The sequence below is a fragment of the Microtus oregoni genome, unplaced genomic scaffold, assembly GCF_018167655.1.
Source record: "Microtus oregoni isolate MIOR12 unplaced genomic scaffold, Mior012 000061F_ref0000440, whole genome shotgun sequence".
NCBI classification, from domain to species: Eukaryota; Metazoa; Chordata; class Mammalia; order Rodentia; family Cricetidae; genus Microtus; species Microtus oregoni.
Window position 1 is genome coordinate 481,655 of NW_024543871.1, and position 17,734 is coordinate 499,388.

Genomic DNA, 17,734 nt, shown 5'->3' on the forward strand with positions numbered 1-17,734 from the left:
GTTAGTGAGAGGGAAGGGGCAAGGGGGCATTTCTCCTTCTCTCGTGTGCTACATGACAGGAGAGTAGAACCCACTCTACCACACTCATGCCCTCAGGGCTGGCTCACCCATGTTGTCCCCTCCACACCAATAGGTCTCTTGAGGACTTTGTAAGCACACCTGCTGTTCTCTTCAAATACTAGTCACCAGGGTCATCATGCACACCTAGTACGATTATGTCCTCCTGAGAAGAGAACCAGGACCTGATTGATGACAGCCCAGGACTTACTGACTGCTGTTACCTGCCGCCACCACCTTAAAGTTGCCGTGCACAGGCATGCTATTTTGAAGGTTGTCCCTATTATTTTTGATCAAGAGGCCAGAAATACAGTCTGGATAAAAGATAGCCTCTTCAACAAATGGTGTTGGTCAAATTGGATGTCTGCATGTAGGGAAATCAAATTAGAAAACCAGTGGTCCACAGCAGTTGTAGATTGACCACTAGGTGCCTGCAGAAGTGAGACACTTTGGGGGAACCCAGGGCCTACCTGGTGATGGGGGAGATGAAGGGCGGATCCAGCAAGGGAGGACTATCACTGAGGCTACTGCCACAGCGGATGCTGCCCCACCTGCCTGCCCTGGCTGCTTTGATATTTGATAACCAGGTTTCTCCTTGGGTACTGGATTCCATTTTACAGGGATCTGAATATTATTAAGATATTCATAATACTGGAATATTGTTTTATGCTGGTCTACTTTACTGATGAGCCGGATCTGGAGTTGGCTTATGGCTCTACACCTAAGCATGCTTAGAAAACGAACAAACATTCCTCTCCATCAGGTGTTAGGTGATCCACCTGATTTTATGACAGGGGAAGGAAGCCAAAGCAGAACAGTCAAGAAACTGAGCTATTGGTTTAATTTAACTCTCTAAGATTCTGCAACTGCAAGACATACAGTTACAATCAGACCCCGCCTACATACAGTAGAATACATTGTAACCTTGTGGTTTGACTCTATAAGCCTTGGATACTCTGTCCAGGGACTACAACTAGGGGGGGCTCTCAGTTGTAGTCCTGAGGTCATGAGCATACAGCACTAGTATTTATTTGATAAAGCTTCTTCTTATTAAAATTTATTCATGGTCACAGTGAATCTCTGAGTGATTCCAGACCCACAAATTTTTGTTCAATTTTAACATGGTAGCTTCTATTTTATTCATTATATTTTTTTATTATTACTCCTTAGATGCCTGTATGTTTGTATACATTATACACATAATATGTAATATATGCAATACTTTATTGATTATTTGGGAATTTCACGACATGCATCCCAATTCTGCTCATTTCCAAGTCGCTCTATATCCTCCCTTTACATGTGTGGTGTTCTACCATAAAAGAAAATCAAAAAAAAATACCAGACCAACCAATGAACCATACAAACAAACAAAAATCGAACATCACTCCTCTGACTTTCCTGCCACTCCGATTACTTTAGTGGCTTTGGGAGCCCTGGTGTGTCATGCAGGAAACCTTTTTGTCCAATCAGAACCACACAAAAACGTTCATTGTGATTAGTTATTGGTCTGATTAAAGGTCTCTGTTATCTGGACCCTCACTGAAACTCCTCTGCAATATCCTGCAGCTGCCCCAAGTCGTGGAGATCCTTCAGAACCAGTCCCTTTACAATTGCCAGCAGGTCCTAGATGGGAAGATGCTAGGGTGGGCAACTCAAAGCCCTGATTTGGTTCAGGGTGGTAGGCGACCTGGTTGGTCCTGGAACCTGGAGCTGCCCCCTCAGGTGAGCCAGCTCTCCTACACCCATTCCATCAGGGTCAGCTGTTGTATGCCTGTGGTCAGGGGTGGAGCCCTGAGTGCAGAAACCAGCCCTCCACGTCTGGACCACTGGGACCAGCTTGCCAATGAGTGTCAGGGTCAGCTCCCTTGCCACAGCAAGTTTCAGGGTCAAGTTTGCCAGGGCTAGTGAAGAGCAGGCCGGGCTCAGCATGGCCCTTGGCTTTCATCATGCATGACCTTCTATGATAACAATAGACCAAAGACATCATGACAGAGCCCAGATGCAGCAGGACCACGGATCCAGACATGGCCTTCTGCATCGTCTCTGGCTCAGATGTCACCATGGCACCTGTGGCAGCTCAGGTCACTCAGATCAGTATGGCCCGAGCAGCAGCAGGGCTCTCAGACGCCAACATGGTTTGAGATAGCTAACCAGACCCTAGGCATCAGCATGACCCTTGGTGGCAACAGAAGCCATGGGCATTGACTCAGACCCTGGCTGCTGTAGGACCATGGACCCAAAGATAGCCCTGGAGTGCAGCTTAGGCCTTGACATCACCAGAGCCCCAGGTGGTGACACAGGACACTCAGATCAGTCGCTGGTAGGAACTTCTCCCTGGGAAACCATCATGGCCTCAGGTGGCAGACCAGACCCCAGACAACTTCATGGCCCTTGGTGCTAACAGGAGCCATGGATATCAACTCAGACCCTGCCTGCCATAGGGACAAGGACACACACACATGGCACTAAGCAGCTACGTGGACCTGTATGACACCAAGGCCCTGGGTGGCACCAAAGGTTACTCAGATCAGCATGGCTCTGGAAGCTTGCATACCAACAAGGTCCCAGATTATAGCACAGGTACTGAGCATCCCTGTGGCCTTTGGTGAAAATACAGGACATGGACCTCCACACAGACCCTGGCTGCAGTTCTGACATGGACCCAGAATTTTCCTCGGCAGCAGGAAAACATGGAAGCCACCATGACACTAGGTGGTAGCACAGGTACACAGATTGGTATAGTTCCAGCAGCAGCATGACCCAGGGACACCAACGCGGCCCCAGGTGGTAGCCAAGATGCCAGGCATATGCATGGCCTTCAGTGAAAGCAGGAGTCATGGACATCAACACAGAGAGCCTGGCCACTCTCACAGACATGGCCTTTAGCAGAATCTCAGTCCCCGATATCACAATGGCACAATGGCTGGATCTGGGTACCACCTCGACCCTGGGTGGTTAGCAGGTTGCCCACAGCAGCCTGCTCCTCACCCCCTTCACTCCTTCTGTTCTGCCTCTTTCTACAGCACATGAACCATTCTGATTCATTCTTTCCAATTTCTCCACCACACATTTGCTCATCGCAGTGACCCTCTCCTGCCCATGAATGTCTTCAGCAGGTCCAGGAAGGCCTGTGGGCAGCTTCCACCTACCTGAGCTGAGGGGCAGAAAGGGGAATGTATCCAGATGGGAGGGTAAGTGGGGAGGAACTGGGAGGAAGGAAAACCATAAACAGGTGTGACAAAAAATCTAATTTCTTTAAGAAAAAAATGTATTGGTACAATCCCCCAAATAAAAGTTTTCATCACCATCAATATCGTCTGTGCCAACTTCTCCTTAGCTTTCTTGTTTGCAGGATTACTTCTGAATCACTTGCTCAGAGGATCTACTAAGCCTGAATCAAGAAGGCTTATGTGACCAACTTTCTCCCAATCACCATGTATTGGGAATATTCATCTATGCAAGCAACACTCATGACTTAAAATGCTAATCTATGTAACTAGACTTTGTCATTCTGTTTAAATGGAATTTCCTGAAAAGTGTACATCCCATCCTACAAAATACCAGAAAGCATGTGGAGGTTTTGTGTTTATTGTTAACATGAGTGTTCAATTTTAGTTAATCTTGGCAATGGGCGCATGGGTCACCAATTAGCCATTTGGCTCCTGAACGAAGGATGATGCCATTCTAGGAAGAATCTTCCTCAGTGTCCCACAGCATGATGATCTCTTCAATGGGAGGTGTTGTCTCTATCAGTACGCATTTTTCCTTCCTGTCTTTCACTCTCCGTTTGGCGAACCACTCCTAAAATCAGAGGGAGACAAGATTGTTTTAGCATTGGCTTCCACCCCCAGAGCCAAGAGAGAGAAGTCACTTTAAGGCACCTAACATGGAACTTCCTACTCAGCTCACAAAAGCAAGCCCTGGCTGTGTGTCAACCTCTGCAAACAGGGCCATGATTTTTTTCTTTTTCCCTCAGTATATACACTTCAGTGGGGACTTCCACCCATGGTAAATCTGACCAGCATATTCTTTCATGTTACACAAAGTTCTCCAGCGTCAGGATGAAGAATACTATCTCTGCTTCAGCGAGATTTCCAGAATCCTGCCCTGCACAATATTAATCTCTGTGTTGTAAGTGATGTTCTTCCATACCTATCACTCCATGCCTCCTCTCAACCCTAATATAAACTATTTGGCAATGTGTTTGGCTAGCCACACACAGAATCCCAGAAAAATTAACATTAAGGGTTGTCACTATTAATTACCATCGTCCCAAGTTATGATCATTTTTTTCTTTATGCACTGTAGCACTTTTAACCATGATATACATGACACAAAATAGAAAGACGGGGACAATTAAAGAGTTAAAGGGGCAAGGAGTATTTCCATAGGAGGCTAAGTGTGTGGCCAACTGGGGGTCCACAATTGCATCACAATGAAAACCATGTGCTATGAATGTTGTCCACGTAGAGCTGATGTCCCTTTTATGTAGAGCTGTTTCAATTAAGGTTAAAATAGAGTTAAAGTTCAGGTTGTCAAGTGCTGTAATCTCAGCACTTGGGTGGTGGAGGTAAGAGAATCCTGAATTCAAGGACATCAAGGGTTACACAGAGAAACCCTGTGCCAAAAAACAGCATTCAAACAGGGAAAAAAGGTAATGAAATTGATTTATTGAAAAGTGCCTAGGACAAGGCTAGCTAATACCTAAGGAAGGCTATAGATTGTCTGTCCAATTGCTTTGTTTGGATTCACTGACCTTCAGTTTTGCTTCAGGCATTTTCAGAACTCTTGCAAGTGCTTCCCTGTGTAAAGACAACCATGGATGTTTATCATGCAGGGTTTTACATGCAATAGAACGTCATACATGAATTCTATGCCTTTTAAAATATCACTGTCCTTTCTCACACTTGGCATTAACATTCATTCTCAGAGGCAGTCTTACTTTTGAAATGAATTCATCTCCTGCAAAAGTTTCTAAATGATAGAGACAAATAATTTTAACAAAGTATCAAAAATTAAAATAAATATCAAAGTCTCTGCTGAGCAAAGTATGCTAATTTGAAAACAGTACTAGGGGCCAGGTGGTGGTGGTACATGCCTTCAATCCCAGCACTTGGGATGCAGAGGCAGCAGATCACTGTGAGTTTGAGACCAGACTGGTCTACAAAACGTAGTTCCAAGATAGGCTCCAAAATCTACAGAAAAATCATGTCTCAAAGCCCCCCCCCAACCAAAAAAGACAAAGAAAACTAAACAAAACAAAAAACAGAACAAAAAGACAGCACTAGGGTGGGGGAAAGAGAAACCAAAAGGAGTTGATGGCTAGGTACACAGTCCCTGAAAAGATGAGCAGACTACTGGTGAGGAGGTCACCCAACAAACTATAGACCCCTAGTACTCTTGAACTTGATGCTAGTAAGTTGTTTGGGCCCACAAATATCTATATTTCACAGAAATTAAAATATGACTCTGAATGAGACGTGTTGACTATGGACATTTGCTTCATGTCAGCACTACATGTTGGTACTGAGCTCGGGCCCCACACGGGGCATCCTCCTGTGCCCACCACCAAAGGAGAAGACCCCTGTGACTTGGAGAAGGACGATAAGGAATACAGGGCCTCGAAGAACAAAAGGGCACCTCACCATGAGCCAGAGGCCAGGGGTGTTGGGAAGCTCTTGGGCCAAACCACATACCTGGCAGCCAAATTTGGGTACTGGGATATTTGAAAGAATCTTTCCATTTCCCTGATCTGGCACTTTGTGAAATGGAAGTGGTTTTGATGACCCCTTTGCCTCCGACGAATCCTTGCCACACCAGCCTCTGAGGTGTTCAGTGCTTCCAGGTCAAGCTCCAAAGAAGAATCCGGGTGCCTATGGCCACCATCTGCCTCCATGGACGCAGCTGATGTGGAGGCCACAACTCCGTCCTCACAAACTATTTCCTCTTCATAATCTTTCAGACTATAACATTTACGGTCATAATAAAACTTCTTGGCCATAACTACAACTGTGGACCTCAAGCAGAACTAAGGTCCCGGGAATGACTGACCTCGAGGTCTAGAATCTCGGCACTGCTATGGACCAAACAATGAGAGTACTGGAGAAAAGGGTGACGTCAATGCGCAGGTCTGCTCATGCTCCCCAGTTCTCCCAGGTCCTCACGCACAATGTCCAAGCTCTCGCTTGCAGGAAGGAGCTGAGGACACGCGAGCCCGTCACTCACTGCTGCCCTGACTGACTGCACTGGCCCTTCTGCCCACTTGCTGAGGTAGGTGCTGTCTGTTTTAGCTCACAAAGGATGGGTGTGGCCCAAACGAGGTGGACCTGAGGGAGACTGATGGGGGTGTGAAAAGGTAGCATGGAGTTAAATATTGCTCCTAGGGCATGATTCCAGAATGAGCTTTAATGCGTGTCCACATGCTGCCCGTTCCTTCTAGGTTGTAGGTATGAGATGACAGGTGGATTGTGTGGAAGTGCAAGATCATTTGGAGCATGGGACAGAGGCACACGCTTGCCTCCAGGATGCTCGAGTGAACATGAAAAAATTTCTGTGACCGTCACCCACCATTCAGCACTAGCGGCTCAGAGAATGGGTTTAGAACTAAGTAGACATGGTCACCTTTAGTGGCTGCTTGTTCAGGAGTGCCTGTTAGCACACTAAATGCTAGCCAGACATTGCTTTTCAAGTACAACATCAAGGTTTTAGGACTGGATTTGAATAGAATTCTAGCTAATGACACTGTCGAAAAGCAAACAAACGATATGCTCCCCCAAAAGAAAAATGATCTGTTTAAGAAGTAATTACATCGCTGGGCAATAGTGAGACACACTTTACTCCAGCACTCGGGAGGCTGAGGCAGGTAGATCTCTGTGAGTTCTAGGCCAGCCTGGGCTTCAAGAGCTAGTTCCAGAACAGGCGCCAAAGCTATGGAGAATCCCTGTCTTGAAAAAAAACAAAAAGGAAAAAAGAGTTAGGTTAAGGACATCTAGGATTCTTACACAGAGAAATTGTGTCTTGAAAAGCCAAAATAATAATAATGATAACAATTATGTCAGATTTTTTTTTACTTTCTGTTAAATTTCATGTGTAATATTTACATCAGTTCTTATCACTGAGGGTGTTGATGTGGTCCCTTACTCCTGTTGGACTGAAGGTAAATACATAAATATTCAGGCAATATTTCAAATAATATTTGTCCCATGACATATAGCATGTGACACATTTTCAACAAAAGAATAGGTATCTGAGTTATCCAAGGTTGGATGTAGGGGAGGTGCAGTACCCCTCTTCCTGACAGATTCCCTAGGGTTTTCCCTGCTCTTGGAATTTTTGGGATCAGTAGTCATATATATTTACACTATACACACAATATAGATATAAAATGAATGGCTAAATCTGTTTACAGTTATTGAATAGGGAATCATTTGAATTTTTTCCTTCTCTTTCTAAATTAACATTTTCATTTATTTTACAAACTGATCACAGTTTCCCCTCCTTTCTGTCCTCTCAACCTCTCCCCCTCCCTGACTCCCTTCTATCCCCCTTCCTTCTACCCACTGTTCCTTGGTCTCCATCCAGAAAGGGGCGGGCCTCCCGTGGACTTGCACATAGCAGGGCACATCAAGTTGAGGGAGGACTAAGCTCTTCCCCCTGTATAAAGGCTGGGTAAGGTAATCCAGCATGGGGAATAGGTTCCAGAAAGTAAGCTAAGCACCAGGGACAGGTCCTGATCTCATAGCTAGGAACCTTACAAACAGAGCAAGCTACACAATTGTCCCACACATGCAGAGGGCCTAGGTCGGGTCCATGCAAGCTCCCTAACTGTGGGTCCAGAGCCCATGTGGTCCCACAAGCTTAGATCAGCTATGCTTTTGGTTTCTCCATCATGACCTTGTTCCACCTGGCTCATAAAATCCCTTCTCCATTCCTCAGGAGGAATCCCAGAGCTCAGTCTAGTGCCTGGCTGCAAATGTCTTTGAATCGTCTGATTTTTTCTCTAATGAATCTCTGTAAATCATTAGATTTTTGAGAGAGGTTTCTTTTGAGTAAGTGTTACGATGGTAGTCTTTAATTGACTACACCAAAATTTTGCTAAAAACACACAATGAAGGACTGGATAGAGAGATGGTTCAGTGATCAAGAGGGCTTGCTGCTCTAGTAGAGGACCAGAGTTGGGCTCCCAGAGCCGACATCAGAAACCTCACCACCACCTGTAACTCTAGCTCCAGGGCATCCGGGGAATCTATCATGAAGAAGGGTAGTGACCCTTCCCTATTTCCCACCTTGATTAACTCAGGCACCGATTATTTTCCCGGAAAGTTGTCACATGCCTTATTCTGTGTGTTTATACAAGTTGATTACTTGACTGTGGATTTGGCAGTGTAGATGAAGAGACAGGGACCCTGAGTCTGCAGTATGCCAGTGCAGGAAGCTGGGGTCTTTCTGATGACATGGAAACATGGGATGATACTTGACATTTATACTTGGGCCTCAGAACAGTTTCCCCTTCTCACTGACTACCAAGCAATTTCTAGGAGACCTCTGGATTGTAACTTCAGAGGAAGAAGAGAGTAGATGACAAAGAAAGAAGCAGCATAAGAAAAAGAAAATGGGATGGGCAGTGCCAGCTTTGTCTAATAGGAAGCTAAATCCCAAAGCCTGAGCTCTACATATCTTGGGACCCTGAATGAAATGCTTCATTCACAGCTTCCAAAACCATGAATGGGGATAACATCAATGGCACAGGACCGGGATACCATCCGGGTTCATGAATTACTTGAAGAATTTTGGCATCCTTTTACTTCAGCTTCACAAACCAATGTACCAGCAACTACAGTTTCCTTCCCCTGGGAAGCACATCCTCAAAGCTCTTGATGTCTTCCACAAAGCCTAGTAACTTGTCACCTAGATAGATTTTATATTAGCTTCCGTTTTCTGGCTTGGACCTTTTCTTTCTTGCACCTCCTTCCATTCAACAATGGTGGAGGATGGACCTATGGATTCAGCCCTGTTGCTGCATCTTATTACACCTTATGATGTTTCTCTTTGGCTTGTGATCAGGAGAGGCACTTAATATTTGCAACGGAGTCCGGCCTCATCATTTTCATGGATATAATAAAACATGTAGTAGGCCACAAAAGCAACTGTACCAAGTGTGTCAAAGAGATGACTTCCTGGCAGAGTTACTGGCAGTGCACACAGCTAGAGCGGCTAGATAGAAGGACAAGGCAGAGGAAGAGTTGAAAGTCAGCCAGTTCTGTTGCAGGAGCCCTGCTCAGGTAACACCCAAGCTTTGGGAGTCAGCCTGCAACGGGAAGTGCCCTAATGGAACACAGATCAGGTCATATGCTGTGGGACACAGAGCTCATGCAGTGTGGGTATTGGTGGATGCATGAAGCACCATGCTGAGGTCCACACGTGCACTGCAGAGTGGCAGACATCGCTCCCAATCAGAGTACCTTACCTGAATGACAGTCTCAGCACTAGGATAATACTTTCAGAGTTCTCGTCAGCATGGAAGCTGCTGACTTCTGTAGTACTGTAAATAGCCCAATGAAAGTGACTTTACCAACTCATTGTCCCTCATACTCAGCACTAATGGGATGTCTCCACCAAATCCCTCCCGTCAGAGCTCAGGGAACCCCATGGAAGAGGAGGTAGGAGGGGTGTGAGAGCCAGAGGGGATGGAAGATACCAGGATAACAAGTCCCTCTAAGTGAACTGAGCACAGCTCATAGGAACTCTCAGAGACTGTGACAGCAAGTTCATGGCCTACAGTGTCTCTGCTAGTCCTCTACATATAAACTATAGCTTTCAGTTAGTGTTTTTATGGGACTCCTGAGTGTGAGAACAAATGGTATCTGACTCCTGGGCTCTTTTCCTTCTGTTAGTTTGCCTTGTCCAACTTCGGTGTGAAAAACTTTTTAGCATATTTTATTTTATTTCATTAAAAAAGAAAGATAATGTACTATTGGCCAATCTGGTGAGGGTACTCTCTCAGTTCAAGTTTCCTTTTCCAAAATGACTCTAGCTTGTGTCAAGCTGACATAAAACTAGCCGGCACAACAGTCAAGACTGTAGATTTTCTGTATTGTATCCGTTTATATTACACAAGGATTTTTAAATTCTGTTTGTTTGTTTGAGAATAGATCTCATTATGGATTGCTTTCTGACCTGGAATTTCCTACATCGACCAGCAGAGCCTCAAATATGTGGTGATATGGTTGCATTTGCTTTCTTAATGCTGGGATTATAGGTATGTGGTACCATGCACAACATTGTTGACTGTTTCTTACAGAAGTATAAAATATTAGACTTGAGTTTATATATGAATATTAGAATTACAATTAAATTTCTGATAACAGTTGGAATGACCAGAGACCAGATCCCCCTTCCGTCTTCATGAACGGCATTGTTAGTACACGAAGGCTTTCTTCTCGCCCATGGAAGCATCAGGTCGTCGTCACAGAAAGGCAGTCCCTTCATCTAGTGATAGTAAATATATTGGAACCTGTAGCAGAAATGCTGACATCAGAAACAGACATGTCAAGAGGGGCAGATCCTACTAAGGACAAAACCACTCGAACCACATGACAATGGCAGAGGACCAAAGGACATGCTTTGCGGAGGCAAATGCTTTGTTCACCACATTCAGGCCATGGAGTCTGCACAGTTAAGTGAGAGCTGATGCATGGATGTCCATCTGAGCATGAAAGAGGACATGGAGGTGCTTTGTGGTCAGAGCCAGGATGATGGCTGGGGTCCCAATTAACTCCCAGATATTACATATCTCTGGGGATAGCTCAGTGTTCTTCTCCTGTTCTAAATCTGCAACTTTTGGTTTCCCATCACCCACTCTGGCATCCAGGATTCCAATACCTTCCACAGCCAGTGTGTTTGTGTGTGTCTGTGTGTGTGTTTGTGTGTTGTGTTGTGTTCATTTTCATTTCTTTTTCTTTTTATGTATTTTTGAGACAGGGTTTTTATGTAGCTTTTGGTACCTGTAATGGAACTAGGTCTTGTAGAACAGACTGGCCTTGAACTCACAGAGATCATCCTGCCTCTGCCTCCTGAGTGCTGGGATTAAATACATGTGCCAACACTGCCCGGCATTGTGTTCATTTTCTGTATGATGAACTGTTCGTGGATGACCGGAGAGACCATGAGTGTAAACCCTGTCAGGAACAGAGATCCCTGCCATAGTAGCTATAGCAGTGGAAGATAATGGAAAGAGGAAGTGGCCAGAAGCACAGGTAACCTGGGGTCAGTCTAGAAGCCCTGGGACTTCATGCTTTCAGCTTGTGATTTCAGAACTGGGACAATATTTCGCTAATATTCCTAATGTTCCTAGTCCTTATGATTGTGTGATAAGCACCATGCTCATGGCCTGAGCAAGGGCTGTGCTCAGACCTTATTTCCCACTCCTTGGCTCATTTCATGCTTCTGACATCACACTTCTGAGTCTTGATATTTGTCTCCCCCTGCCTCCTGCCCCTTTTCTTACCTCCCTTCACTCCATGAGAGTTCAACCCTTTCTCCACCCTACTCCTGAACATTCTCAGCTTCCTCTCTCTCTCTCTCTCAGGATGTGTCCTGCTCCCCCTGCTCTCCCTCACAGTCCTGTCTATGCAGCCATGTCTACCACCTCAGACTCACTGGCATGTTCCTCCAATTTTACGACACAGTGCTCTTTTTTCTCACTGCTATCAATCTTGAGGCCATTGAGGAAAGAAGCCTGACATCCAGACTCTCCTGAGTTCTTTGAGACTGGGCTTGGACTCTGAACTTATGAGTTTGTGTCTTCCTGGTGCAGGTTTAGCAAAGCTCACACTCAGTCAGTTGAGCCATCCCACATAGGCTAGCACTGCCGATGTCTGTTCTGCCTCCACATCCTTGTGCACACCCACCAGAAGACTTCACAGCCTGGCCTTACTTTGTCAAAGTCTTATTAACTTTAGTCAACCAAATTCTTCCTTATTGAAAGGATTTCTGTGAATAGAGTTTCCAGACACTACTCTAACCCTCTCTTAAACTGTGAATTCCCACATTCCCAGGTTGCCATTGTTCTTAGATCTATTTCTGTTAGTTTATGTGTGTGACTGTTTGGGCTGCCTGTATGTATGTGTACTACGTTCCTTTCTAATGTCCGTGGAGCTCAGAAGAAGTTAGTGGATACCCTGGAAATGGGACTCTAGACAGCTGTGACCCACCGTGTTGGTAATAGTAACTGAACCTGGGTCTTCTGCAAGAGCACCAAGTACTCTTAAGCACTGCGTCATCTCTCTACTCCCAACCAGGCTTCATTGTAGTGACAGTGACATCAGTTATATCCCTAAATGCATGATATAACAGAAGAAGAATCTAAACTTCTGTTTCTTTTCCACAGTCGGGGTCAGAGTCCTGGTCGCTCAGTGTTTAGGCCAAAGAGGACAATTCGCTACAAGCTGTGTTGACTTTGTCCCACCCTGAACCTGATCTCAGATCCTTTTCCTATTTCTCCCTGGATGACCCTCCCCCTCCGCCCCGCCCGTGAAAAGCCTCTCTTTCTACCGCTGGAGAATTCAGTCAATGTTTTCCTTTCATAGTTGTGATGTTGGAACTTCACCATCCCTGAGGTCCTAGGCCTCTCCTCTGGGACCTCAGGTACTCATACTTCCACGTGAGCCTTCACTCCTGACCTATACACTTGATATCGATCATGAATCATATTCCAGAAACCTTGCTTCAGGCAGCTTCTGTGAAGCTGGTCAGGGTGGACTTAACTCTGGAGTCCTATAACACCTGGGAAGCTGGCTCTCCGAGGATGGGTTAGAATGCTAAGCTTCTTTTGATAGACTCCTCCTGGGAGCAAACTTTTTCCTCTTGTAGCTTTACCTTGTGTGGGCATCAGTACCAGATTCCTTTTTCTTGGAAGCCTTTTTGGTGAAAAAGGGGTGTTTTTGTTCTATGACATTGTAGGAGAGATCTCATCTAAATGGAACCCTATTCTTGAGCCCCTACTGACACAGACATACTTTCTGGCAGGATTTGTTGAAGGCAACTTGAACATTCATTGCAGAAATTGAGATATAGAAGTCGCCACATTTTATATACCAGGTTCTGTTCTCTGTTTCTGTCCCCTTTCCCCAGCTGGTCATCCTCAATCCATTTCTTTTCCGTTCTTGAACCAGTCAATGCTCCTTGTAAAGCCTTCCCTTCTCCATCTGCTCTACCCTTCCATACTATTTCCTTACCACATCAGATCCTGTGCTGTCTACACTCACTGGCCACATAGGCCATCTTTTTCTAAAGGGATTCATATTGTCTTCAGCACTAGCATGAACCACTAATGGAAGAAATCCCACTGGCCAAATACAGAGTATTTCATACACTCAGATGGGCTTAGAAGACATTCAAATACAGCCTTAGTCCCTCACCTAATATATAGTCTACAGATTACAGAAAATCTCATATCAGCATCCAAGGAAATCTATGTAGGTTTTTTTTACAGATATTCATTGTGTGTGTGTGTGTGTGTTTGTGTGTGTGTGTGTGTGTGTGTGTGTGTGTGTAAAGGAATGCTAGTGTACCATTGGCTTTTGTGTATGTATTTATATATGATTTAACACTTAGAAGGACAAGTTTACGATCTGTCTCTCCATTTATATGTTTGTTTAGTAGCACATACATAAAACATACTAGATAGCTCCTAAATGTGGCTGCAAGTACTTATTGAGTGCACCAACTCTCTTAAAGCATTTCCACTTACATTGGGTTAGAAATAAATAAGCCCTTACATAAATTAAATATTCACACATCTCACAGAAACAAGGAAAGCAAACTATATTTTTCTCAAGTACACATTTTCACTGTTTCTTGCAATGAGTACTTAAGGGTAGCTAACTAGGTGGGTATTAGAAAATATTTGAACTGGAGACTGTTGGCAGTACCCAGAAAACTACTGGCTTTTTCTGAAACAACAATTGTACTTCTGGCTCCTAAAATTGGTTGTGAAGTTGCCATGAACACAAATAGGCAGCATCAAAAATGTATTTGATAAGGGATGTGGAACTTTGAAGTGGACTGTGGTGTCGTAGGTGCCAGATGAACCCAAATTCCCTGAGGTTCTCTTGAGGAAAAGCAGGTACATACAAATCAGATGAAAGTCACCTTTGCTTAGAATCATGGTTCTCAACAAATTTGACCCACTTGGGGTTGCTTCTCAGATATCCTGCATGTCAGATATTTACATTATAATTAATAACAATAACAAATTATAGTCATGAAATAGCAACAAACAATTTTATGGTTGTAGGTCACCACCGCATGGGTAACTGTATAAGGGGTTGAACCATCAGGAAGGTTGAGAACCACTGCCTTAGAATCATATAGAAAGCTGTTCTCTCTGTGCCAGGTCAGATGGACCCAGTGCCATTGCATTCAATGTCTACAACAATTCTGCATGCAAATTCCTCAAATGAAGTCTTTGGTACATTCTGGATCATTGGCCAACATTGGCCTCTCCACAAATTTAGGTGTTCTGTGGCCTGGGATCTTTTTGTGAACACGGGGAAGTGTATCCCTACCCCTGTGCCTTCTTCTGCTCCCAAAATGTCTTGTTCTGTAAATATGACCTGATTAGTTGCCCGGGAACAACAACATATTCTCTTATATCCAAAATGTGTCAGAAACATGTATGTTTAACAAAGATGACAGGAGTTCCTTTGTGGCTTGCTCTGCTCTGTCCCCAGGTACATTAAAGGTATAAGGGCCTATGGATTTCCAAGTATCATGTGACGTCACGGGGAGAGTGTCATGAGGAACATGAGAGGCTAAAGTGCGCATTTCTGTCATTGTCTCTTGTTACTACAGTTCCTTAGCAGTGTCCTCTCTGGTTAAAGCATTCACTCCAGCAGAAAAGCTCTTTAAGGAGTAACCCATTGTGAGTAACTTCAGGGAGAGCCCCAAACTGAATGGATCCAGTAGTCTCCGTACTCCCAAGAGTAGATAAATAGTAGAGACTGCTGGGAATCAGTCTCAAACCAGCAGAGCAGTCTGGAAGGGACCAGTAGAACAGCTCAGCAGGAGCAGAGACCAGGTGAGCTACCTGGAAGAGGCTTAGAGGAGCTGATCTCTCTGGAAAGACTGCAGCCTGCTGTCCAATCTGTGGACTGCACTGTGTGGCTCAGGTTTCCAGATTTGGAGAGCCATCAGTCCTATCGTGGTAGGCTTTGGTGACAAAGCTGACTTGGAGTCATTTCTCTCCTGTAAGCAACCCCTCACCCATATTCCTGTAAGGAAGTCTGATAAATGCAATTTGTTCTCCCGGTGGTCTCCGGTATTGTTGTTCCTCCTGTCTGGGGCAGGATTTCTCTCTGCAGTAGTAAATGTGTGTTGTTTTCTTAGAAAAAGTGTGTTTTGCAATAGGAGGTGAGAGCAAGATGTTGCCAGAGGCAAAAGGAGTAGGTGAAGCATCAATACAGTAGGCCAGTGTAAGTGAAAATCAGACAGTCGTCTAGGGTCTTAAGACACAAAGCTCAGGCTTTGGAGCTGGGCACCATGTGCCACCTCCCACTTTCAAGCATCTCCTTGCTTCACAGCAGCCTGCCCTTTCCACTCCTTTTATGCCCATTTTTCTGACTTTCCCCCTCTCTTCCTTCTCAAAGGTTAGAATCCAAGGATTTCCTAGCAGTGAATGAAAAGTGAAGGTGAGTGTGTCCTGTTCTGCTGATGCTCACATGATGCACATATCAGGGCCTTTTCTGTGTGAGGCATCACACTTGAAGACCTCAGCTTCTGACATTAGCAGGATTCAGACTCAGAGACTCTGCTTTTTATTTTTATGGCTCAAATCTACAAAAGAACTCATCTTTATAAATACAAACAGTACATTAAAAAGGGTAATACAACTTTAGGAAGGATAGTATTGTCTCCTAGTGGCTATTCTACCCTTTCTGCTGATAGGGTGTTTAGGAGGGAATTGATGGGATATACTTAGGTCAAGCATTCTTGGGGGAAACTGTTATGATTTATAAACCCCCTTAGTGTATGTAGGGCTCAATGTTCAGTAAGCTGAATATTCAAAAGATATTTTTGTTTGTTTTTCATGACAGCATTTCTTTGTAGTTTTTGGAGGTTGCTCCGGATCTAGCTCTTGCAGACTAGGCTGGCCTTTAATCCACAGATGTTCACCTGACTCTAACTCCCAAGTGCTGGCATTAATGGTGTGTGCCACCTGATCCTGGTAAAAGTATTCTTAATGTTGATGGAAGATTTTAATCAACCATACTGTTATGGGGTCATGACTATCCCTCACTCCTTATACATAAAAATGAAGCCATGGGGGTGTTTTTCTGCAATGATTCCTTAGTAAAGATGCTTGCTGGCAAGCCTGATTGTTGTAAGGGGGGATGCTTGTTCTTCTCGGCTGCCCAGCTTGCTTAGCCCGGAAATAACCACACGGAAACTGTATTAATTAAATCACTGATAGGCACATTAACTCTAACTTCTCATTGGCTAACTCTTACATATTAATTTAACCCACTTCGATTGATCTGTGTATCACCATGAGGTCTTGGCCTACCAGCAGATTTACAGCACATCTATTTCTGGTGGCAGTTCCATGGCATTTCTCTCACTCTGCATTCTCCCTCCCAGCATTCAGTTCTGTCTTCCCTGCCTACCTAAGTACTGTCCAATCAAAATGCCAAGGGATTCTTTATTCCTTTACGTATGAAAGGAGCACATAAACAGAAGGATCTCCTGCACCACAGATGACCTGAACCTGATCTCTGGAAAGTACATGATTGAAAGAGAGAACTGATTTTCCCAAGTTGTCTTCTGACATCCAAACATGTGCTGTGACATGCACAAAATGGTAAAGGTCCATATTCACATAACAAAAAAATTCAACCATTAGAAGGAATCCTAATTTACTTACCTACTAACTCTACAGGTATTTGACAATGATTTTGTGTTTGCAGATGTTGATTTTCACATTTATAAGTCAAAATAATTGCACTACAACTTCCTTAGTAATCTTGCTAGCTGTCCTGATATCACAGCGCTCTAGGGTTCAACAATTAAAAGGAAGAAAGGAAAAGATTGCATTTGTGTGATTAGAGTGCACAGACGACTAAATGGCAAAGAGATTTTGTTGTTCTTTCAGAGGACCAGAGTACAGTTCTCAGGATCCACCTCGGTAACCATCTATCTCTAAGTAGAGCTTCAGGAGATCCAGTGCTCCCTGTAGGCATGCATAAGTACAAGCTCACCAACTAATAATGATCTTCCATTTAAAAAAGATTTTTAAAAAATCTGAAAATCACAATTTGTGATTTCTTAACCTGTAACTTCAATAAATTTAATATTAATTTTTAGATTTGTTTATTTTTCATGTGTACAAAGTTCTACCTGCATGCATGCCTTCACGCCAGAAGAAGGCACCAGATCTCATTATAGACGGTTGTGATCCACCATGTGGTTCATAAGAATTGAACTCAGGACATCTAGAAGAACAGGCAGTGCCATTAACCTTTAAGCCATCCCCTTAATATTAATTTTTAAAAGCAATGTTAAACTCTAGTTTTCTTTTTATTAATTAATTATTTTCCCAATCACATTTCCTCTCCCTTCTTTCTCTCTTCCCAGACCCTTCTACTAACCTGCCTCTTCCCCCCATCTACTTCTTCTC